Here is a 24,997-nt window from a genome sequence, read left to right as displayed (position 1 = left end):
GTATGTATCCTTAGTCTGTTTACACTGAGGCCCAGTTGACAAAGAGAACACAGCTGGGTCACCTGTCTTTTCTTTCTCCCAGGTTCATTCTCTTAGTGAAGAGAATAAAAAGATAGCAGACCACCTGTGTTACCTCCTTCCTTTCACTTAGCTGCAGGGGTTTGGAACAATGTATATTTTAACTTTCTAGCATCTGCAGCATAAGAAATACAGTAGTTTGACTTTGAAACATTTAGCTAACAGGGGTGTCTGGGTGGCTCAGTGGGTTAGGCAGCTGATTCCTGATTTCGGCTCAGGTCATTATCTCAGGGTCATGAGATGGAGCGCTATGTTGGGCTCCTGGCTCAGTGGGGAGTCTGCTTCTCTCCCTTTCTCTCTCTCCTCCTGCCCTTTCCCTGGCTTGCATGTGCACCCACTCTCTCTCTCGCTCTCTCTCTCTCAAATGAATAAATAAATCTTAAAAAAACACATTTAGCTAACAAATTGCACTCAAATATGATTTCTTTTTCAGTTAATCTTTATTCATCTATGTTACTATTTAAATCCTAGCTCCATTTCTATCTCCTTAAATGTGGCCAATCACGTAGATAAGCAGCCTTGCATGCATCTCATCCACCTTTCACTTCTTACCACCTAAAAGGTACAATTTACATTTTCCTGCCTATTGCCCTATTTTGTAGTTGCCTTTACAGTATGTTTTAGAACTTTAAGATAAAAATCATCTTTTCTAGCAACACTATATTTTTAACTAAAGATAATTTTTTCTTTTTTCTTTTTCTTTCTTTCTTTCTTTCTTTTTTCTTTTCTTTTTTTTTTTTTTTTTTTTGAGAGAGAGAGACAGAAACTAGATGCAGGTAGGGGGAGGGGCAGAGAGCGAGGAGAGAGAACCTTTAGCAGGCTCCATGCCCAGTGCAGTGTCCACCACAGGCTCAATCTCACGACCCTGTGATCATGACCTGAGCCAAAATCAAGCTGGCAGCTTGAAGGACTGAGCAACCCAGGTGTGCACATAAAGAGAGTCATTTTAATCATAGGGTATTGTCCATGTTAAGCTACTAACATTGTTAGTAAGGCTAAGCTCTCATTGGTAACAGCAGATACGCAGGGAGAGTGTTGACTTAAAACAAATCTGCTTTATGTCTTCTCCTTTGGGGCTATGCTCTTAGGCAAGCTCTTTCAGAAATCATGTCACAGGCATACCATGTTTCTCAGTTCTGTTTCCCTGCCACCAATAGTTCCTTCTTTGTCCTTTAGTCTCCTTTCACTGCTGTAAGACACCCAAAAGAAAAGTGGGGAGAGGTAAATGACTAGGAGGATTCCAAAATCTCTTATCTCCTAGTGTTAGATTCATTCATTATAGTCCCCAGCAATCCCTCACTCTCCTTAAAAATCTTGTCCCTGACAAGTATATTCAAGTGCTTCTCCCCATGTTCCTGGGCTTTTCTTCTCTCTGCAGTAAAGACCTATAGGAGAAGACAACAATCTACCAAGAAATGGCTCCTTCTTTCCCCTTTCTCCTCTGGCTGTAGCAGGTTGCCAGGGCCCAGAGCTAACAGTTGATGTAGATCTGCATCCTCAGTTTCTTTTTAGATGTTAAAGAATAAAAGCAAAAAACAAATTGTATTTCTCTGCACTGCTGTATATCAGGCATTGTGTTCAGCTCTTTACAGGAATTACCTCATTTCATCATCTCCACAATTATGTGACAAAGTTGTTATCTCAATCTTCCAGATAAGGAACAGCCTTCAGAGAAGCTGAAAAAAACTTGCCCGGGTTCTTCCTGCTATGCAAGTATTTGAATAGTGCGTGTGAAGTAACACTGTCCATACTCTCAACGCAAGTCATTTTGCCTCTCTAGGAAAAAGGTCTACATCTGCTTTCCAGAAACAGTACTCCCCTGTACACATCAATATCAGAGGCATACATAAACTAGAGCACAGCAGTCAGAGCTACCTTTACTTATTCCATTGTCATAGAAGTCTTTATGCTCCTGCAACAGAAACAAAAAACATTCCCCTGGTTTTTTCCTGTGTTTTTCTAAAATTGAAACTGAAAATTCAATGGAAAAAAATAAAGCAGCTTTTCATCACTTTCCTGACAAAGCTAAATTCCTCAGTCAAGGGGTAACCACTATTTTCTTTCTTCTCTTACAATCCTTTGACATTATTAAAATCAACATAGAGTATAATAAAATATGACTTTTCTGAACTTTATTTCTAGACTAATTTGGGATGGGCAAAATCAGAGAAGCATAGATTTTTAAAGCTCCCAGTTTTGTTCCTAAATTTCAAAAAAAACCTGCATATTTTACGAGTATCTCAGATGTATTTAAAAAATATTCCCAAGGATAAGAGTTGCTATAATCTGAGTTTAATTTGTCTTGTAATAAAGCATAGAGACACGTTCCTCACACCACTCCCAATGCTGCAATTCTTAATCACTTTAACCTATTCGATTTGCTCTCCTCTTCACTCTCATGGGGAGTAGAATCATGGCGGGGTTATCTTTGTCCAAAAATCAAGCCATTAAAAGACAGGTTGCCTCTCTATAATTTCTGTTGAGCCATCCATATCACTTAATTGTTTTCTCCATTTATTTTCTTTTCTAAATTACCTTTCTTGTTCTGGGCTTGATTTTTCACCTCTCATTCATTTCTCATTTAGCCAGAATATATTTTGGCCTTACTACATGCCAAGCACAGTGAACAAACCCAAATCTTGCTTGATGTACTAAGAAGATAAATATTTATTTTTAGTTGCTTCTATTTCTCTTTTTTAAAGTATCTTCTATTGAGTTCTTTATTAAATTATTTTTAATAAAAAAACAATTGGCAAAACATAAAGCTTAAAAAGGCATTCCTAATTGTACTACCTTGAGATAACTGCTATTGACATTTTGGCCTATATTCTTCAAGCATATTCTTAGATAAATATATGTAAAAGATAATTTAATAGAGAAAATGGAGTCACACTATAGGGCTTTTCACATATATTCTGTGTATGAACTTAGATAATACATCTTGATTAAAAAGTGTTAATGTTAGTTTTAAGATATTGGTTGTAACACAGATATGAAAGGAGTATATATTTTTCAAAAATAGGATTTTTTGTTGGAAAAAATTCTCCCAGATATATTTTAAGGTGAATTCATGAAACAGAAAGCACTAGCTTCAAAAGAGTTGCTTAAACTCTTATGTTCTGGAGAATGCAATAAGTGATTTTATCCCCATGTGGGCCAGTGAGAATGAATCCCAGCCCTTCTCTTTACTCTTCATTTAATCTTTGTACAGCATTCGATATTGTGTCTTGAGTCGTCTCATATTGCCTGTTGGAAGTTTCATCAGCTTTCTTATCTGACCACAATGAAGATGGAACTCTTCATACTTCCTTCCAAACTTTTGCTTCTTCCTAATTAGTAGTAAAGTCATCATTCTTTCTGGTGTAGCCTTTTCCAGACAGTGAATCTTAACACTTTAAGGAATTCATCTTTTTTAAAATGATTTTATTCATTTATTTAAGAGAGAGAAAGAGAGAGAGAGGGAGAAGCAGGTGCCTTGCGGAGCAGGAACCCGAGGCAGGACTCAATCCCAGGACCCCGATGTCATGACCTAAGCGAAAAGCAGATGCTTGAGTTGCTTAGTCACCCAGGTGCCCCACTTTACTCACCCTATTTTAAGGAATTCTAAAGGCAATTTTTTTGCATGTAATGAACAAAAATGACACAGTTGATGATGCAACAGTAAAATACATTCATTAGTCCAGTTGTACAATGATAAACTATGGGTTTCTAAGTCTACAGGAAATATTATTACAGACAATAAATTAAGTTAAGAGGAATATACAAACCCACAAATCCATTTAAAGAAAATATAAGGAAGGAGTTCATGAGCTGAAGCATAGGATTTCTGTTCTAACACATGCTATCCTCATTTAAATTTCCACAAGATGAAGAACCTACTATTTGTCAAGCTGGCATGTTTGTTGTATTTTAAAGGAGCTTCTAAGTCACCAAGAAAAAGGAACTAAAGTTGTTTACCAATTTACTTAAACAATACTTCCTAAATAAATAAATAAATAAATAAATAAAAATGAATAAAATTTCATGAAACATTGTCTTTATATTCAGTGTTTATTAATAGTTAAATGGTTACTTTGCAATTCTGATGAAGTTTTTACGTAGTCTACCCAAGTTTTTGTTGTTGTCATTTTGTTATTGTTTTCATTCTGGAGTATTCAGAGATCAAAATTTTTAAATCAACAAAACTAAGGGGGGGGGCTGTTAGGAAACCATCAACAAAACCAAAAACAACCTATTGAATGGCAGAAGATATTTGCAAATGATATATCCAATAAAAGGTTAATATCCAATACATATAAAGAACTTATACAACTCGATACAAAAAAACCCTAAAAAACAAAAACCAGAAACAATCCAATTTAAAAAAAAAAGCAGAGGACCTGATTATACATTTTTCCAAAGAAGACATCCAGATGGCCAAAAGACCCATGAAAATACGCTCAACATCACTAATCATCAGGGAAACGCAAATCAAAATCCTAATGAGATACACCTCACATCATTTAGAAAATAGCTGAAATCAAAATAAGAAATAACAACTGTCAGTGGGGATATAGAGAAAAAGACACCCTTGTGCACTGTTAATGGGAATGTAAATCAGTACAGCCACTTTGGAAAACAGTATGGAATTTCCTCAAAAATTAAAAATATGACTACCATATGATCTAATATCCACTATAGGTATTTATTTACCCAAAGAAAATGAAAATGCTAATTCATAAAGCTATATGCACCTCTATGTTTATTGCAGCATTATTTACAACGACCAAGATGTGGAAGCAACCCAAGTGTCCATCATGTACGAATGGATAAGGAAGATATGGTGTATACACAGACATACATAGATACACATAAACAACAGAATACTATGGAGCCATAAAAAAGGATGAAATTTTGCCATTTGAGGCAATATGCATGGACCTAGAGGGTATTATGCTAAGTGAAATAAGTCAGAGAAAGGCAAATACTGAATGATTCCAGTTATAAGTGAAACCTTTTAAAAAATGAGTAAACATAAAGCAGAATCAAACCTATAAATATCGAGAACAAAGAAATAGTTACTAGAAGGGGAGGGGAGTGAGGGTTAGGCAAAATGGGTGAAGGGGAGTGGGAGAAGGGGGCTTCTAGTTATGGAATAAATAAGTCATAGAGAATAAAAAATAAAGTATAACAAATATAAAATAAGTAAAAGGAATAAAAAGCACAGCATAAGGAATACAGTCAATGATACTGTAATTATGATGTAATAGGATAGATGGTAGTACACTTGTGGTGAACATGGCATAATGTATAAACTTGTCAAATCACAAAAGTGGTACACCTGAAACTAATGTAACAATGTATGTCAACCATACTTAAAAAAAAAAAAAAAAAAAAAAAAAAAGATCATCAAAAACCAAAACAAAGCAAAAACAAAAAAGGAGAGCTTATTTTAAATGGGAAGTTTCCTATTATGAGGTTCCTAACGTGGTCATCATGAGAAAAACCCCAACAGGCCTGTTCCAAAGAAAACTTAATAGTATTTTAAGTCTTCCCTATAAATGTTAGAAAGATTATTCTTTTGATATATATTAGAAGTTGATCAAATTACTGTCACAATGAAAATAAAAAATAAAATGTCTTTAAAATTAAAATAAAGGCAGATTTTATATATACATATATATTTTAAAATAATTATTGGTATAAATCAGAAATACTTGATGGAAAAATTGATGAAGCGTTAAAACACTTTCAACTTTAAAAATTATAATTTACCCTGATAAATTTGCAGAAAGGAGGAAAATATTGCCACAAGTTTAAAAATAAAACTTACAAGGTAAATTGGAATTAGAGACAGGTGACAAAGTTACCATGATTTACACATTTTTTGTTTCACCCCAAAAGCCTTAAGGCTGAATCTAGTGATCCGTCTTCACAGCTTTTCAAAGTGTGATCCAAGGACCACATGAATCATAATTACCTGGTAAGCTTGTTAAACCTATAAATTCCTAAGTGTAGCTATTTAGGACACAGTTATAATAAAAACTAAGGTATAAAAAGAATGTGGTAATTAAGAGCTCAAATTTCTTTCATTATGACAAATACTGATCAAAGCTTCCCCTAAGAAAGTAGTGAACTATATACTCAGTTCTAAACTCCAGTAATGATGAAGGATGTGAAGAAGTTCAGAAAAGGTCAAAGAAATGATTCAAGGTTGGAAAACTAGGTTTCTGCTCTAACCTCAGAAGTCAAAGGCAAGGCCATACCTAAATTGAATGATTTGTAAGAGGTCAAAAGTTCTGTTAATCCTGAAAAAAATGCTTCTCTCTCTCTTTCTCACACACACAGTTGCAAAATGGTTGTAGTCTTCTTTTAATATTTTTTTTTAAAATTTGCATTGCCATGTGAAATTTCCCCAGTAAAATGAAGAGGGATTTTTGTCAAAGACTAAAGAGGATTATTCCTATTCAATACACTAGTGTTGTAGTTCCCAGAATAGCCCCCAAATATTTGTCCTGCAGGTTGCCCTGCCATGGAGCCTCATACTACCATATGCATCCTTTTCTTAGACTTAGGTATTTTTGCAGCTGGGGGATTTTCTTTTTGACCATCATACACTTTGGTTGTATCCCTGTAGTATTTCTCAAACTTAAATGTGTTTAGGAATCATCTGGAGATCTTGTCAAATCGCACTTTGAGGTTGAATAGATTGAGTTGGAGCCTAAGAATGTGCATTCCTGGCTAGTTCCCAGGTGAGGAGGCTACTGCTGGTCCATGGTCTATGCTCATTAATGTGAAAGCACATGGTTTATTAACAACGGCTTCTATTAGAGAAGAGATCCCTACAGAATCCAGAATAAGCCTGTGATATTCTATTCAATTAAAGAGAGCTGTTAAATATCCTAATTGGAGACAGGAGAATGAGCCTCTCCTAAAGAAGCCGCTCTGAAATCTGTCTACGGGCTGTGGGTTTCTCGAGGAGAGGTGGAGTAGACCTTGCCAAAAAGACAAGGGTAAAGGGAGAGTCGGAGGTCACAGAATCCTAATTTTGTTGACAACACAATTTTCTAGTATTGTCATCATTCAGAGAAATTGGATGCAGGCTGCTAAAGGGAACACAAACAAAATTATAGTAGTCTCAGTTACTGTCTTCTTTATCTTTTGAAGTAAAGTTTTTTTGTTTTGTTTTGTTTTGTTTTGTTTTTGTTTTTGTTTTTTGTTTTTTTAAGACAGATGACAAGTGAAAGAATTTTCTTTTTGTATTTTTCACTTTGGGTTTTTCAAACCTCATTTTGCTTTAAGTATTCAATAATGTCCCTTCCTTAATGTTAACTATTGAATATATTTTTAAGATTAATCATTACAACTTTTATCATAATTTTTGTTTTCTTACTTGTCAACCTGAAGAGTAATGATCATAGTTTTCCCTGGTGAAACAACAGTATGGATTTTATCCGGCAGTATTTAAATCTGGCAGTATGTGCCAAGGATTATCTATATATCTTCTCAGCTAGAGAAAACTAATTCTATTCTCATTCTCTACTGAATAATTATGTTCAAACACATTCTATCTACTGGGATAACAACTGAGATGTAACTGACTTCTATGAGAATGAGAATATCAAATTGTACAATTCTTTGACTTTATTAAACTGGCTGTAGCATTTAATATTTTATTTAAATCACTATAATATTTAAAATAACAATAGAACTAATTCCACCTATTTTTGTAGATTTATACTATCCACCCCCCAACCCTGCATCATCTTGTTTTTGTAACTCAAAATTCAGTTTTATCAAATGCACCTGGTTATTCGTACTGACAATGCCAAATAAAAGATATATGTGCTAAGAGCTTAATCCCTAGACTGTCATTAAAACATAGAAAACAAAACAAAACCACAAATTTGAAAAGATTCTTATCTATCTTATTTTAAGTACCTTGGGTTAAAAAAAAAACATAGAATTAAAAAAAAATTAGCCTTCTCAAAATCTCAAACAGGTTAAATCTCTTCTGTATTAATAATCTATTTTTTAGTATATCAACCTGCTATGAGATAGATAAGCAAATTAAAGTGCACAGGGGAAGGGCAGATTGTTCATACTGAATTTTTTTCCAAAAGCAGTAGAGACAGAAAAGGCATGATGAAAGAGCATCATACATATAATAGAATGAAAATAACCAGAGGGTTTGAAAACACTCAATCAACTGTAAGAGAATAATCCTATGTTGCTTTCCTCGGTGCTTACAAGAATCCATAGGTTCTGCAGATAGTCCTGCATCTAGCATTCCTTGAAACATTGGCTAGAAGTAAAGTTATGGGCTCAGATGAGCCTCCCAGTCAATAATCTTACAGAAGCAGCCTTATTGATTCTTTAGTTCAAGTGCAATCATCTATTTCCTCAAGCCATTTCATTCTTCTCTGCTGTGTAGGTGGAGACCAAGCAAATGCTAGGGAATGAAGCACAGCTTGCAAGGAGTGATTTTGTGTAGACATGGACTCAGCCACTAGAAGGAGAGAAAAATTCCCACAAACAGATGGCATCATTAAAATATTGTTGCTAGGTAATTACATAGTACAATTCTTTCAGGAAAGAATAATGGTCAATCTATCTTTGTATCAAAGCAAAACAGAAGAGTGGTTTTTGAATGTGACATTTGAAGTTATCTTGTAGGATGGAATGATGTCTAAACTCAACTTAATAGCACCATTCTTGGGCACCCCTGGAAGTCTGTTTTCTCACAATTGAAGTGGTGATAAAAATAACTCTACCTCATAGTATCTGAAAGTCAAATGAGGTAATTTTTGTAAAGTATGTCACACACAATGCTTGGATCATATACACTCACTTTTTGGCCTAGTTGTTATTATAGTCCCTCAATTTTAAGAAACCATTTCTTATAAATCTAATAAAAACTTTTCAAGGAAACATACTATCTTAAATATATAGGTAAGTAAATGTGGTCTAATGTGAGAGAAAATTATTCTGATTTAAAGTTTTGTGTTTCTGTTTTTTAAAGAAAATGTTACAGCAAAAAGTGACAAAGGCTTGTGGTAAAAAAAGAAAAAAATGTCTTAGAATGAAAGGAATTTGGAATTACTGTTTGGAATATTTACTTCTGTTTTAATATAGCATTTCTAGGAAGGTTATTAAAAATGCACGTGTGTCTTGTGTGTCTATGTGTATATATGTGTGTGTGCTTACATACTCATCTATACATTAATTATGATGCTTTAGTTAATATACAAAACAAGAAAAATTGCAATATTAAAGAAAAAAGTCTTTGTGTCTAATTAGAGAATGAAAAAGGAAAATAATAATATTGTTCAAACATATGGATTGAGCTGTCATTCACTACTGATAGTTTTAAAATTGCTCATATTAAATTATTTTTTAATTGAAGTATAATTAAAATAGAGTGATATATTACTTTCAAGTACAGAATATAATGACTCAACAATTCTATACATTACTCAGTGTTCACTCGTATTCAATTCTTAATTTTAATTCATGGCACACTATTTTCAATTCATCTGTTGGTTGTCATCTGATGCTTTAAACCTCTTCATTCATTTTACACAAAACTTATGTTTAATCTAAGACATACAGTAAGACATTTTTATGCTTTATAAAATAAATTACCTATTTTCCTACATTCTGCCAAGGATGATTGAGGGAAAAAAATATTTGCTTTGCCAAACTGCAGCTTCAGAGCTGCTACACAGTACATAGTATACCCATAGAGGGTTTTTTTTTTCTTTTAAAATCATTATTTAACAAAGGAGTAGAAGTTCAGAATTACAAAAATGCAGATACACCTTACGTATGGACAGATCTTTTCTGCAACAGTAAGATGGCATATTAGGAATCTGCAAGATTTATAAAAGTCCCATGTGCATCTGGCCCTAATAAATTGATTCAACCTTCTCTTTCTCTTTCTTCAGCATCCCAGTAAATGAAAAACTATTATGTGACAATGATAGAAGCGAATACAGACTTAGATAATGGTACCGTTGGAGCCTTCATCTATTTAAAAAAAAAAAAACACAGACAGGCACATATCAAGGATAAATCTAAAATGATAAAAATTCTCATGGAAGAGCACTTGCTCCTTCATCTCTATACAAACATACATTATTCTCTATCTCTTCCTGGCCCCTGCATAATGAATTGCAGCAGAACACAAATTAATTTCCTTCTAGTGGCAGAAAAGCCTAGAGGAGAAACATGACTCACAGAAGGTGAATCAAAGGTGAAAAACAAACCAAAAACAAAGCTGGTATCCTTTGATGTCATGTTAAAGAAAATAATTGGTGGATGATAAAAGCGCATGATAGAACTTGACTGTTTTGCATTTATTGTTAATATAAAGTTGTCTTTATGGCCAAAGATAATATTTAATCCACAACTGAAGAAACAAGTAGTGGAGGTAACTTTTTTCCCCTTGCAGTCACCATGTATCTTTATAATTCTTACCATTTTTCCAAATAGTAAACATTGGTTGGCCAAACAACCTATAAGTTGAGGCACTGTGTTGTAAGCAGCCATGGGATAAAAGATCACATATAGGGCCAGATTCATGGGCTTACAATCTGTGTAATCACATACAAAAAGCCACGTGGGAAAAGTTCCCTGCTTTCTGTAATGCTCTATGAACTCAGTCTCAAAGTGAGTATGAGGCAAGTGTATTATATTTACGACAGAATATGTAGGGGCAGTGACAGCCCCGAGTGGCTTTCCCTCTATTAGTCAATTATTTACTCAGAAAATTGATGACATAAAAACAAAGAGGAGGTAGGGTGACCAAGTTCCTTTCCCCTTCATTAAGTTGCCTTTTCTTTTTAGTAAGGCAAAGGTAGAGAGTGTTGTTTTCACAACTACCGACAGGCTGATGAGTTTCAAATCCATCTATACACATCAGAGGTCTCATCTATGTTCTAAGTTCATATATTCAACTACCTACGGGACATCTTCTCTTACACCACCTACATATTCCTTAAAATTATTAGATCTCAATTAAAATCACCACCCACTCACCCTCAGTTTTGCCAAGTGCCCTTCTCTGTTTTTTTTTTTTTCCATTTTATTTTGTAGCGCTATTACAACCAGTTGTACAAGACAGACAGACAGACCCTCAGGCCTATTCAAAGTTCTACTATTTCACTTTCCACATTCATTCAGATGCCACGTTCTCATAATACTATCTCCTATTTTGCATGATCTATGACACATACGCATCTGTTTGGCCTGGATTATTTATTTATTTATTTTTAATTTTTCTAAAAAAGATTTTATTTATTTATTCATGAGATACACAGAGAGAAAGAGGAAGAGACACAGGCAGAGAGGCAGGCTCCATGCAGGGAGCCTGATGTGGGACTTGATGCCGGGATTCCAGGATCACACCCTGGGCCAAATGCAGGAGCTCAAACCCTGAGCCACCCGGGAGTCCCTATTTTTTAAAATTGTAAACTACAAGTTTGTACCCCTTAATCCTATTTACCTGTTTCACCGATCCCCTGTTCACTATTCTTCAATTTTATTATTATGCTCTTCCAACTTATCCCAACGCCATACTACTTGAGTTACATTTCTAGAAGGCAAATTGGATCATATAACTTCCTTGCTAATAAAACATATTAATAATTCTTCACCAATTTCAAAGTCCAGTATCATTAATTTTTCTTATAAGTGTCTTCAAATGAAGCCTGTTTTTCTCCACACTTGTATCTTGTCTTTCTCCATTGAATCCTATGCTTTAGCCGCATGAAGCTTCTTAAACTTCCTAAACTTAATTAATCTTCCCTTCTCCATCGTTTGCACACAGATCTCCAGTATTTTTCTAGCTATCATTTTTCCTGCTAATTCTTATGTCACCTTCCTGGGTTAATAGAATCCCTGAATAAATTGCTGGCAAATAGCCCAGTTTCATTATCTTATGGTAAGACTTCCTGATAAACTGGCTTAAAGTCTGGGATATTTTGGCTTCATTCAGAATTTATTACAGTTAATGTGTTGAGTATAATAATAATAAAGATGTAGTGTCATGTGACTCTCTCCAGAGGAAAGCAGGAGTCAGGCCAAATTCATAGAAGGGGATAAATAGTAGGCATCTGCAAGACAGAAAAGAGTGCCAGGGCTGATAAAGGCATTTTCTGTGGAGAAATAGGATATGCACAGTTATAAAAAAACAGGGAATGTTGGGAATTATAAACAGTTCAGAATGGCTGGACCATCCTATGTGTAGCAATGGGATTGAAAAAAGGGAAGCAATTCAAAAAATTTTAAGGAGTCAAACTGAAATAATTTAGTGGATCGTTATAAAAAGGAATTGGTGTTGAATATGCAACTTTAAGTTTAGTCTAAAAGGTGGATCATTAGGTCAGTCACTGAGACCACACAGGTATTGAGAAATGATGAGAGATGAAGAAGATGAAATTTTACGAACTTATAGAAACCCAGGCTAAAATATGATTAATAGGTTGTGGTGATGGGGATACTGGAAGGTTTAAAGGTGCAGGTATTTATGAAGCATTATGGGAAATTTTCAATATGTTGACAGCTTGTGACAATAATGCCAGTGCAGACCAAATCAGTACTAGTCAGGGTAGAGTTTAAATCATTATTCCTAAGTGTGAATTTGCTCAATGATTATTTTCCTAAAAAAAACTTGTGCCTTATCAAGATGATGACACTGAAGGAATAGAATTGTGACTAAAAGTAGGGATAGTTTCCACAGAGGACATTTTTGCAGGGAAAAGTAGTTTTTGAATCATTTGTTTATCCATTCATTCACAGTATACCAAGTGCCAGTTTTATGCCAGATGTCATACAAGATAGCATATGTATTAATAGGACACAAAACAAGTCTTCCTATTTTCAAATAGTTCATAATATATTCAGAAAAAAATCATAAAACCTTAGGTCTACAAGAATGTTAGGAAGATGTGAATCTCAATTATTTCACGTGAAAAAAGTGAAAATTAAAATCAGAGATATTTAAGGATGTATTAAGGAGAGTCACAACTTCCCTGGGTGGCTTTTTCCTGTACATTGAGTCCATGATCCAGTTTCGTTCTACATTGGGACAGTGCCACCTTCAACATAGGACCACGGTGCCTACTGAAAGAAGGAACATGTTACAACCTGGTCTCCAAGATGCATGTGACACTTCACTCATATCACACTGGTCAGAATTCGATTTCAGGACCCTTACCTAATTCAACAGAGGCAGAAAGCATTTTCCTCCATTGTGCTTAGAAAAAGGAAACAAAACTGGAAAGCCCAGAGCTAGGCTTGGCCACTTCTCTGGAAGGAAGGGCAGGCCCTGGACATTTCCCCCCTGACCCCTGAGTACTGGAAGCCTACAAAAACCAACATTCAGATTTTCCTGGTTTGTCAAATCCCTCAAAATGAAAGCCAGATTCAGTGATCCACCTTCTTTTGGCCTGGGTGTTTTTGCCAGCTTGTGAAAGCATTTATGAAGATATTTTCAAAAATTTATATACCAGTTTTAGGTTTTTTTTTTTGTTTTTTTTTTTTTTTGCATGTGTCTTTGTGTGTATGTGTGTGTGTGTGTGTGTGTTTTAGTGGAGTACATTATGTTGTAGGAATCAGGAGACCTGATAACATTTATTTTTGTTAATTTTACCTCTAGTCCTTTTGAGTATTTTACTACAATCTATCTTAATAAATCGGATATTGATTACAATCTGAAGTATATTCAATCGTTTGCAGGCCCTATTTCCTAATTTCGTATTTAGGCTTTCCTTGTCAAAGTCATTGGTAACAAATGTTCAACAGGACAGACTCAGGACAAAACAACATTATAGGCCTTTGTAGAGCAGAGCACCATGCACTAGTTCCCAGTGTCGGGGAGGATTCCAACTACATGGAGGGCAGCAAAGATCATCACTGTGCCAATCACCAGGATTATAAATCCAAAGACTTCCTGTCTATTGTATCTTAGTATTGGAGTCACCAAGGAAAACACAATGCAGTCAAAGCACTGCTTTTACTCACATAGAAAAGAAAGGGCAGGATCAGCTTCAACAGTGTGACTCTAAGAGCCACTGACACAGTTGCTTATGTAGAACAAAGGAGTACACACTGGATCAGAAACAGGGAAAGGTATTTCCACACAAGGTGATAAGCTTGGATCAAGCTGTGTGAGCTCTTTATCTTTTGGTAAGGAAGCATTGCAGGCACCCCGTCCATTCTCATGGCCAAGAGGGATCAAAGGACTACACATAAGATTTGCCTATGCCAGTAACCTCTCTCCAGGTAAGCAGTGAAAAACAGATTGGTTGCTTTCTTCATGTTTATTTGTCTATCTTCATCAGGGTGTTTGTAACTATAATTTCAGAGTTACATTTTACAACTGCCCAACACTCTTGAGCCATTTATTCCTTGGCCATAAATCATCTCTCTTTTCTCTGAAACTTCGAAAATATTTTCTAAACTATAAGTCACACATCTGATTAGGTCTTTGCTGTTGTTAATTTTGAGGCAACATTTCACCTACCAGAATAAGCCTCACAAAGTGAATTCTCAATCGGTTACTATCATCCAGCAGGCGACAATGGAGAGTTAGTATTGAACAACATTTGGTTCTACCCTCAGGCTTATGAGGCAGCAATAAATAGTTTAGCAAACTTGAAATACACAATGAGTCTACATGCCAACCAGTATGTATCCACCTGTTCAATTAAGCTATGCTAATTATAAATATTCCGCCCCTCTTTCATTTCTTGTGAAATTATACCTCAAGTCTGTTTTATCTCATGCTTTTCTTGGAAAGGTAATTCTGTACATTTTGTCTTCATCTTTTTTCATCAAGGGTAAACAACCACCTTTGCTTATCATTCCAAATGGTTTTTAAAATGAACTGCTTTTTTCTTATTTTTCTATTCTAGTTCACAAAGTAAAATATCAAACCTGGTGAGAACCTACCTTAAAAATGGCAAACAAGGAACAAGATAGTCCAAAAGCAAAATACAATGTTTAAGTTTAAAGATACCATTTTGAGGTTTCAGATTAAAGGACTTAATTGTTTTAATTGTTTTGTTATATTGGGTATATTTTCACTCCAAATCTGTAAGCGGAAACAAAGAGAATTAAATTGTTTTCTTTTAAGTATTTTGTGCTCTTCCTTGAACTATTATTGTTCTTTTCACACTTTGGAGATTAGTATTCATCTGTAGATTTTACAAGTGAAACTAGAGAATTCCATAATTAAACACCTTCCATCCTATATGAGGTCTGTTTACAATGAAGCTGACTCACATCTATTAAAATCTGATGCATGATTTATCAAAATTAAATCAAGAGTTTTAGAACTCAATATCACATATTTTATTTGTTGTGCATCGAGGTACATAAAACAAGCCCATTTAATATGATTATCAGATTAAAATAGCATCTTGAGATGGGAAAATTATTCTTTCTTCTGAGCTAATATTATTCCCTGGCATTGCTGGTTTCCAAATACAAAAAATGGTTTTCACATGTACTAAAAAAAAAATGTGAGATGTTCCTTCCTTTTTTTTAAGAGTGGTATATTTCATTTGGACGCAGATTATGAAACTAAATGTGCTTGTTGTTCTAATCTTTTGTTCTATTCATAGTTCATAGGTGTCACTATAATATTTTGAGGATATTATTTAATATAATCTTTGATATCTTTATCAAGAACCTGACTGATTTGATCATAGAGTATAAACAATGCCTGGTTTCTGCCTTGGTTGCTGATAAAAAGGTTGAGGTCATCGTAGGCAGTGCTATGAAAGTCACATCTCCGTATTTTTCTTCCTGAGGTGGAATCCTGAGGTTAAAAAGGTGGGAAAGGTTTGGAAAGCTTTACAGGAACATCTGTATTAGCATGTGGTATTTTCAGATTTTCAAGACATACTTTCCAGGCATACTAGACCTCGAATTCAAGCTTCTCAGACAAGTTTCACACCCACTTCCTCTGTATCAAGGAAAGTGATGGTGGCACAGAAGACAGAGATAGAGATGAACCTGAAGCAATGCTTCTGGCCATGTTCTTATGGGTGACGTTCCTGGATAGGGGTTTGGAAGTTTCTATACATCCTAAAATAGGCACAAAGCTTCTGAGAAAGCCAGAGGCCCACCGTTGGCAGGGACTTCCCAAATAAGGACAAATGAACACAAGCTTCTGAGGCTCGCAAGACAAACAGCAAGAACAAAAGCCCAATGGAACCAACTGCATCTTTGTGGTCTCTACTTGGAGAGCAGCCGGATCTTTGGCCCTTTAGCTCTCCCTGACCACCAAGGAAGTTGAGTAAGGCTGTACCTTTATGTGGTGCCTTTCTGATGAGTTCTGATGGTGGTGGTGGTGAGTATTTATAAGGAAAGAGGCTATTTCAACCAGAAACATTTGTAGTGGGAAATTTAAAGAGATAACTAAGTATGCCCTGTCTTTTTCCTACTCCCACCTTACATGTTATGCCTTTGCTAAGATTACATTAATTATATAATAAATGTCTCTGCTCTATGTATTGTCAACTATGATGTGTAAATGTCTATAAGCCCACTAACATGTCCTAGACATAATATGTAGGTTAAAGTTGTTTGATATTATGGCCAGATACTATAACCCTTTTAAAGAATGTAATCTTAAATCATCTCCTTCGCTTTTCCACTCAGAACACTCCACAGCAATTGAGTATGCACAACTAGTCTCTCCCTGAAAACTTCCATACAAAGAATTAACTAGCACATTAACTAACCAGGCAAGTTGCTCGATTTTGGGCAACTCTAGCTCTTAAAATGTTTCTCTAGTATTGAATTACAAAATGCTCCTTTGAAAATTTTACCTATAATCCTAGTTCTGTCTTCTGTAGCAACGCAAATTTATAAAGTTAATATTTCTCTTGATAGGATTTCAATATCTGAACACTATTGTTATGGCCATAGAAGCTCTTCTCTGAGTTAAACATCCAGGTTGTTACTTGTAAGACAATATTTCAGTTCTCTGATATCCTAGGTGTCCCTGTGGCTATTTTGCACCTGTGGGAGGAAATGGAGATTTAGAATTTTCTACATGTTGTTGATCCAAAAGCTTTGCATAAGCACAGAGTGTATATTCCTCTGTGTGTGCAGGAATGTCACCCAGAACTTAGTGTGAGGAGCTGCAAGCTAGTTGCATCATTTCCTCAGGACTGTATAGAATTGGCAGCCAAGGGAATGAGGCAGTGAAAAGAACAACGGCTTCCTCTAATTCTTACTGAGACATAAATTCATGTGCCATTTGCCCAAGCAAAAGAAACAGAACTTTCCTTTGTCATGGGCATACATGAGGTTGATTTATAACAGCAGTGTCAAAAATTCTTGTAAACAATCTGAATATACAGAATGCTGCCAAATTTGTTGCTTTAGTCAACATATATTTATTGCACATTGACCATATTTAGGCTATACTATAGAAATTAAGCAACTAATGATAGACAAAACAGACCAAAATCCCAGCCCCGTTTAGCTAGCATTCTAGCACTACGTTGGCATCATATGCAACTCTACTAGTAACTACATATATTTACAAATGAAAGTAGTCCATTTAGGTTCCCATTGCTCACTAAATATACTGAAAATGATGCTTCTTGGTACATTTTAAACGACCATCACTTAAAATCATCCTTCAATAAATATACTGAATCACATAATAATTAATATGTTATAATTGAGTAAAGAATATACTTCTGTGAAATATATAAAGAAGACTTAATAAATAATTAAAAATTAATTATTACATGTAAAGTAGTTTCAATCCTTTCCTTCCTGCAAGGTCTCTTCTTTTTTTCATTCATTCTTTCTTTTTTTTCTTTACTATGTATGTATGTTATGTCATTCAAAATAATGATACTGAAAGACAAGACACATACTCAGGGCTTATTATACTGGTTTATGTACAATTTGTAAAGTTGGCAGAGGTATTATGTCTATTTTCTAGAGAAAACATATTACAGAAGTTAACGCACTTATTCAAGCTCAAGTGGCAAGTCAGAGCTGGGTTTTAAAACTCAGTCTCTATGAGTGAAGCATCTAGGCACTGAGCAATTACACTCCTCACTTTGCATGCTACGTGATAGTCTACATATCATGGCTTCTATCCTTCCATATTAACAGAGGCAGGCAACAGTCTGTTGAGCACTTACCCGCATGTTAGGCATTATCTATGTGTTAGAAACACCTATGGTAGTAAACACTACCTCAGAAAATCACTCTTTAGAGAAATCCAGTTCCTAGAACTTGTCTTTAGGAACTATACTTAAAATAAAAATAAATGATTATAAAGCAATAAGCATTATAAAATCAATGATTTTTCAGGTCAAAATATAAATACCTTGGCATTTTTTTTCAGATTGCAAAAAAATACAACTAGCAATGAGTTAAGAAACTTATTTAATGTCTTATAAAAAAGAAGTAGGGTAGAATAGAAATAAGATCCTATAGAGAAGACAATAAATCTGCCTTTTCTCTTTCCTCCTTGCATCCAGGCCACCTCCCCTCTGTTGGTAACAGAGCCTGGAGCAGTCTGCTAATGGCTCACAGCATGAGGCCGGCAGTCTTAATGTCCTCTTTTCTCTCCCCACAAGTCCTAGCAGCAGCACCTCAAGAAGTGATCAGCATTGTGGTTTGCTTTCCTGGTTTCACTATTTCTGTTTTTCCGTGAGTACTAAATTGCAAAAGGAATTACATTTTCTTTTCCAAAAGTCTGACATTAAAAGGGTTGCTCTGAGATTTTATTTGATCTGGGTACAAATTTTTCTCATAGAAAGTGTCAAGTATCATGTTGGTAGAGGAGAAAATATTTGACGAGCATAAATTACTCCACAGGTAATCTTTCAGAATGTATATATTCCTTACATCTGAGGAAGGTTTTCTTTTACTTTATATAACCATTTTTAGCCTTTAGTCATTCTTCTAGAATGGTAGGCAATATGTCTACAACTCACTTTCAGATTATTTTTTTTTTCCCTGAAAACAAAAAGTATGTTCCTAGCAATACATCTCCATAGGATGGTTATAAATTTCATTTCCTGTTGCACTGATAATACCTATAGGTTTCAACATAAGTGCACAAACCCTGCTAATTTTTATTTAATACAATTTTATCTTTAGTCTAAGACTCCTTTTCAAAATTGCCAAAGAAATCTACTTGATTTTCTTATATTTTTTGAAAATCATCAAACCATTACAATAAAATTATAATTTGAAGAAATATGGCCTAGATCTTCACAGAATACATTTGTATTCAATCTCATTATATTTTCAATGCATCCAAGAATCAGTTGCTCTTCTTTTCACTTTAGAAAATTATATAACAGGATACCAAATGCTTTACTGTATGCCTAACGTCCAGAACCTGGACTAGCATACAGTAAGTACTCAATAAATATTTTTACTAGTGAGTGAATACATGAATTAAAAGTCAAATGAAACAATATTATTATCTTTACTTCATAGCATTAAACAATCATGATAATTAAACAACAATCATGATAGCCAAGCAGACTTCACAAAACATTCTATTTGTAGTAAAGTGAAAGTATAATATTTACATGTCTGTAAAAAAACTTTTCTTAAAAGAGAACATCTTAGGTATGTGCAATGGCTCTTTTCTTGGTATTTCTCTCCCTCAAACTCTCTGCTGTGTGTCTGAATGTCTGTCTGTCTCTTTCTCTCTTTCTCTCTCTCACACACACACACACACACACACACTCCAAAATCTAGAAAGACTTTTGGGATGCATTACTGTTCTCTGTGCACAAGGATCTATACAATTTGAACATAAATTCTGTTTTAAGGATATCACACATGAAAAGTTTTCACTCTTCAGAGCATCTCCAAGTACTATAAATATTAATTTTAAAGACTGGGTTTACATTAGAGTGTATAGGATGCTGCTTTCATCATTGACTCAATTTTTATCAAATTGAATTGTCCTCTTCACTGTATTTCCAAATCCCTTGACTTAAATTCTATACATATTGAAAATCCAAACACATCACTAGAGTTAACTCTTCATGTCACTATTAGCTTAAATATGATTTTTATGAATAAAATTAGTTTGCAATTGAATACAGAAATTTAAACATGCAGTTGGGTTTTTAAGGGGATTTCCTGAAAGAGGAAAGGAATAGGATTAAAATATTTAGTCTTGAGTCTCCCACATAATTCATACTACTTCTGGAGCTGAGCAAAAGATCTTTCAAGTGATTCAATCTAATTTAAAAAATTGACCAAATTTGAACGATGAATTTGTTGGCAGTTTTCTCTTTCTTTCTTTCTTTCTTTCTTTCTTTCTTTCTTTCTTTCTTTCTTTCTTTCTTCTTTCTTTCTTTCTCTTCTTCTTCTTCTTCTTCTTCTTATTTTTTCTTTCTTTCTTTCTTTCTTTCTTTCTTTCTTTCTTTCTTTCTTCTTTCTTTCCTTTCTTTCTTTCTTCTTTCTTTCTTTCCTTCCCTTCCCTTCCCTTTCTTTCTTTCAAATATTTTATTTATTTATCTAAGAGAGAGAATGAGTGGAGTGGAGGGGTTGAGGGAGGGGAATTGGACTCCAGGCTGGATCCCAGGACCCTGACATAATAATCTGAGCCAAAGGCAGATGCTTAACCAACTGATCCACCCAGGTGCCCATTGTTTGCCATTTTCTAGATTATTGTATATATATATATATCTTTGTGTATCTTGACCACTGAGAGAAAAGGTGAGGGTGAGAAGAGTAAAAAGAGACTAAGATTACAGAACTACATTACATGAGATCATCACTGCAGACAGAAAACCATAAAGGAAAGGAAGAGTGTGAAAAGCTGCCAGCCTAGGAACTCAGTGCAGATATAAGGTGTGAGAATCCCATAACTAATCATTCACAGTTCAAGTGTTGCAATTTCTATATGTTCCTTTTTCTTCTTTTAAATTTTTTTTCTTCCCTCTCCCCTTCCTTCATTCAGTTATCAAAAGGAAATAGTAATTATTTAAAACCTAATATGTGCTAGAAACTATTTAAATACTAGAAACTCAGAAGTCAGAAATAGGCAAAAAAAAAAATCCCCTTTTAACATTTCTTTATTACAGTGATTGAAGAAAAAGATAATTAAGAATAACTAAAATATATGCTGCAACATTTGGTGACTAAATACTATGGGTGTGGCTGATGAGGGATGGGTCTCCCTGAGGCTGCAATATTTGAAATCTGACCCAGCAAGAAGGAATAAGCTTTGTGGAAATCAGAATAAAAAGCATCCTGGGAAGAGGAGACAGATAGTGCAATATCTGTAAGTGAGAAACAAGATTGGTGTGTTCAGTGAGGAAAAGTATGGTCAGTAAATGTAAAGGCAGGACAGACTCTGATATTTTTGTTTTGGCCTATGGTTCAGATTTTAAGGCTTATCCACCAAGTTCCTATTTCCCCCTGATACATTGTCTTTGCCCTTGTCACTGGAACCAGATGATTAATGATGCTTTTTATGGGTACTCTAGCAAATACATCATTTTAGACTTTTATTGGGCACAGAGCACAGAGAGTATGCCATTTCAGTCTCCAGTATTTTGATGAAGAAATATTGTTATTTACTCTAAGTAACAGAAACCATTTATTTTTAAATATGAAAACTATGAAGAAATCTGGCTTTGACCTGATTTAGTGTTTTTCTTCTGCCCTGTCATTTGCAGGTTGCTTCTGGGCTTTGTGTGACTTTGAACTGTCTCTGACTTATTATAGGAGTTAAATTCCAAGTGCTAATTCCTACACAGGAAACTTCTTACCCCTCCTAGAAGCCACAGGTTTGGCTCTCCTGAAGCACAGTGCATCTTTTTCATCTATTTTTTAGAGCCAAAGCTCTTCATGGACTGTAATTTCCCCTTCTGTGTCACAATTTCTTTTTCTTCTGTAGGTATGTTTTGTACTCTTCGGGAAACAAAGAGTGCAAGAAGATGAAGTCAGAAAGGCTTGGAATGAGGACTGGCTATTGTACTTTTCAATGTTGTAATCTTGGGGAATTTAACCTCTTTTAGGTTCAGTTTTATCATTTAAACTGAGATATAATGAATTTATGTATATAAAAAATTTACCAGATTGGCAAGCACCATATAATTACCTCATCTTCATCATCTTCATTTCCATCATTTGAGTACTTTTTCCTCAGAGCAGTGGTTCTCAAAGTATGGTCTTGGAACCAGCAGTGAACATCTAGCAATGCAAATTCTCTGGATTTACTGATTCAGAAATTCTGGGGTGGGCCCAAGGAATCGAAGTTTTCCCAAACCTTCCTGGTGATTTGGACACATGCTAACGTCGCCTTAGAAGAAATACATTCCCTTATTATGTTTGTCTCTAGTTGTCCATAGTCAAATTCCTCAAATGTGCTGAACTGAGTAGCTGAGAAATTTGTAATATTAAAAAAAAAAAAAAAAAAACCCTTCCTAGACAGTTACTTCAAACGAAATTACTTACATTTGGAATGTAGCTCATATGCAATGATAATAAAAGATAGACAAACAAAAGGTATTCCTACATCTCCCTCAGAGATAAATAATTGTATCCGGATGTTAGAATAATCTTCTGAACTCTCTTAGAGCAGCCAAAGAAGGCATAATTGCTCCTAAAAGTTTTTCTTTCTTTCTTTTTTAAGATTTTATCTGTTTATTCATGAAAGACACAGAGAAAGCAAGAGGCAGAGACACAGGCGGGGGGAGAAGCAGGCTCCATGCAGGAGTCCAATGTGGGACTCAATCCAGGGCCTCCAGAATCATGCCCTGGGCGGAAGGCAGGTGCTAAACCGCTGAGCCACCCAGAGATCCACTCCTAAAAGTTTTCATACTGGCTCCAAGTCTTATAAAAATGGGAACTTACCCATAAAATAAAATAGAGCTTAATAATAGATATGTTTAATAAATTCATAAATTAGATCACTTTAAAGTGCAATGCAATAATAAATATCATACCAAATTGTCATCTTCATCAAAATTCAAACTAGTAAACTAGAATTTACATATACATGAAACATGGTAGAAATATATATTTTACAATTCCACTTAATATGTACAGGTTATGTCCCCTTTTCCATGCCTTATGTTACCATAGTGGTAGCATAAGCTGCATCACAGAACATATTCATATCTAGAACTATCACTAAAATGTTTTGATTTTTGTGTAAAGTCTGGTATATTTATGAAATAATCAACAAGGGATGCAGCAATTAAGAGTAAAATTCACAGTTGTAATGCAGAATAAATTAATCTAAGTAGCTTGCCCTTGTGTCCTTTTCTAAATCAGTGGTTTTAACATTTTTTTTTAAATCAGGAGATTTTTTTTTCTCTAGTGCAATCTTATAAAAAATAAAAATATATAAGATTGATTCAACCAGTATTAACATAAATTTATTTCACTCATAGTTCAAATGCATATCTGTCCTTACTTTAAATACAATCAAAGGGAATAATATCTTCTTAGATAAAAATGAAAAAGCTGAAAGTGCAGGGGTGTCACCTTTGTGCAGGGGCCATGCTAATCTTCTCTTTATCGTTCCAATCTTAGTGTATGTGCTACTGAAGAGAACAAGAAATAGTTGAAATTGAATATTACACTATTAGTGACAGTTCTCCAAGGGTTGCTTGGATTTTTGTATATTTTACGAGCAAGGCACTGACTGTCCTTTTGTTTCAAACTATCTTGCAAGGATGTTTATTTGTAAACAGCCTTGGAAGATAGAGGTAATGTCTACCTCCAGAGCAAAGGGCAGATTTGATTACTGTCAATATAGTAAATATAACATCTCCCTCTGTGATGAAGAGCATGTTTTCTTACAGCCTATTAAAAAAGATTTGGGTTCCCTAAGTGTGGCTTCCTCAGCTGTGATGCAAACTATTTTGTGTGCAGTGTACAGAACCCGTCTGGGTCCTCCACAGTGCCTTCTATGACCTGGAGCACATGAAGAACAAATACAAATGCTAACATGGAAAGAAACTGGAAAAGCTTGGTTTCAGGAATCTTTCATTTGGCTTTCTAGATCTACCTCCACCTATTCCCCTCTATCTTTCTGACCTATCAGATTATGTGAACCATGTGAATGGCTCCCAAAGCCATGTGAATGGCTCTCTGACTTCCCGAAGGTTCAGCCAAAAGAAAGGCCTGGTGCTGGATCTGAGAAAGGGAGAAGAATATACCCAGTTTATCTATTCTCCTGGCTCCCTCCCTGCAAGTTGCTATGTTCTACTGCCACTGGCCTTTCCTGTCAGCCTTTTCTACATAGCTCCCTTTCCTTCTAGCTTCAGATAACCACTCTCCCCCTATACTACTTTAGGCCTGGGATTGTATCTCTTGCTCTTTTATTAGCTCTGATTATTGCATTATTTCTGTGTTACCCGTGCTGTGCCTAGACTTTCACAAATAGACCCACTGTAATGATCCCTTCTTGAGATATTTGAATACTTTGAGTGTGAAATCTCTTTCTGGTTGGAACGTTGATTTACACAACTTGAATCTTGAAGGGTAAGTAGGAAAGCAAAGAATTTCTCAGGGAAATATAATATTGAATAAATAAGAGACAATGGCAGGGGATAAAGGTAGAAAGGATTTGTATGCATCTATGAGGAGACTATCCTAAAGATGATAAAGGACTATCAAAAGATTTCAGCTAAAGTTGTGATATAAGCCTTGCATTTTAGAAAGATTACTTGGACATCACTTAGGAAAGAGTTTCGGAAGGAAGTTAGTGCAATTAGCAACCTGAAGTAATGAGCTAGGCAAAAGAAACTGAGAGTTAATAGTTAACAGATTCCTTAACGAGGGCAGTGACAATGGAGAGATGGAGAGAGGGAAAGAGACCTGGGAGAATAGGGAGGTCATATGAGGTGTGAGAGAGGTAGGCAACCCTCAGTTGTCTGGCTTCAGTAATTCAGTGGATAGAAGTATAATT

The 24,997-nt window shown here is 35.1% G+C and overlaps 1 protein-coding gene and 1 non-coding gene across 4 annotated transcripts in view; both read right to left on the bottom strand.

The window, feature by feature from the left end:
* GRID2 (glutamate ionotropic receptor delta type subunit 2) overlaps positions 1-24,997 on the bottom strand; it is a 1,464,312-nt gene that overhangs the window by 622,584 nt on the left and 816,731 nt on the right. The gene's annotated exons all lie outside the window — the stretch shown is intronic.
* On the bottom strand, positions 23,533-23,638 carry LOC144304421 (U6 spliceosomal RNA). The gene has a single exon (XR_013371334.1). It is a non-coding gene; the product is annotated as a U6 spliceosomal RNA (small nuclear RNA).

Source organism: Canis aureus, chromosome 33 (genome assembly GCF_053574225.1).
Source record: "Canis aureus isolate CA01 chromosome 33, VMU_Caureus_v.1.0, whole genome shotgun sequence".
Taxonomy (NCBI): domain Eukaryota; kingdom Metazoa; phylum Chordata; class Mammalia; order Carnivora; family Canidae; genus Canis; species Canis aureus.
The sequence above is the reverse complement of the archived record's forward strand: the minus strand, read 5'-3'. Positions and strand labels throughout refer to the sequence as shown.